We start from the raw sequence: 1,499 nt of genomic DNA on the forward strand, positions 1-1,499 counted from the left end.
TTTCTTCAGTATTTTATAAGGTCACCAAGCCTAGCCATTTATATGGGAAACTTTTCCTTTTATGATCTAATGTTTTTGTGTCTGGATTTATTTTCTTTTTTTGGGGGGTGGGGAGGCACAAGCAGAGAGATCACTATATGCATGTGCAATTATTTCTTCAGCAATGAATCACCAGGGATGACAGAAGGAGAATTGATACTTTTGAGCTGTGGTGCTGAAGAAGAGTATTGTACCATGGACTGCTAGGAGAACAAACAGGTTAGTCGTGGAGAGGGTGAGACCAGGCTGCTCCTTGAAGGCGAGGATCCTGAAGCTTCATCTGACATACTTCGGATATGTTGCAAGGAGGGACATGTCCTTGGAGAGGAACTTTATGCTTGGGAGGGTGGAGGGACAGAACAGAAGACCCTCTATGAGGTGGATTGATTCAGTGACAAGAATAATGGGGTGCATGTGTCAGAGACAGTAAGGTTGACTCAGGATAGAGCAGGTATCAGAACTGTTGTACACAGGGTCACTATGAGTAGCAAGTGACTCAATGGCACATAACAGCAACAATGAATTGTTTTTGTCAGCTGCCTTTGAGTTGGCTCCCAACTTGTACACGTCCCAATCACAACAGGACGACACCATGATGCCCCATCACATTTTTACTGACTCCTTTTTCAGAAATGGGTTGACAGGTCTTTCTTCCTAGTCTCTCTTAGTCTGGAAGCTCCTCTGAAACCCGTCCAACAGCACAGCGACACATGACCCTTCCCTGACAGATGGGGAGTCGCTGTGAATTAGGTGCTGCAGCCAGGAATCAAACCTGGGCTTTCTCCATCGAAAGGGAGAATTCTACCCCTGAACCACCACTGCTCTCCAAACAATAGCTTGTTGTTATTGCTGTGTACCATCAAGTCAGAATTGACTACAGATGACCCGCCGCTGGGTTTTCAGAGTTAGTAAATCACACAGGAGGAGAGTGTCCATCTTTCTGCAGGGTAGCTGGTGAACATGAACCACTTGCCTATGGGATTTGCAGCACAGCTTCTTACCACTAGGTCACCAGAGCTCCATACAATGGTTTATGAGTAGCATAAAGAAGTCACAGGCGCATGCCCAGGTTAATACACAACCATATTCACCCTGATTTAATGGAAAATAATGAAAAATTGGAAACCATCCAAATGCAAGGATGTCAGTTTAAAGACTAAGAAGCACCTGATACATATATATGTTATGGTATTCTTTTCAACTGTCCCATATGCATATGAAAGTTGGGCCAATGAATAAAAAGGACTAGAGAAGAAACGCCTTTGAATTCTGGTGTTGGGGAGCAGTATTGTCCCATGGACTGCCCAAAGAACAAACAATTGCATCTCAGAGGATGTGCAACCAAGGTGCTCTTTCTTTTTTTTATTATTATTAAATTTTATTAGTTTTAATGAACATTTACAGAGATTTTGGGTTTTCATTCATTCATTGTTGTACTGTTTTCTCCACCCTCCTCCCCA

Source organism: Elephantulus edwardii, unplaced genomic scaffold, assembly GCF_000299155.1.
Source record: "Elephantulus edwardii isolate Elephantulus edwardi_28Jun2011 unplaced genomic scaffold, EleEdw1.0 scaffold00438, whole genome shotgun sequence".
Classification (NCBI taxonomy): domain Eukaryota; kingdom Metazoa; phylum Chordata; class Mammalia; order Macroscelidea; family Macroscelididae; genus Elephantulus; species Elephantulus edwardii.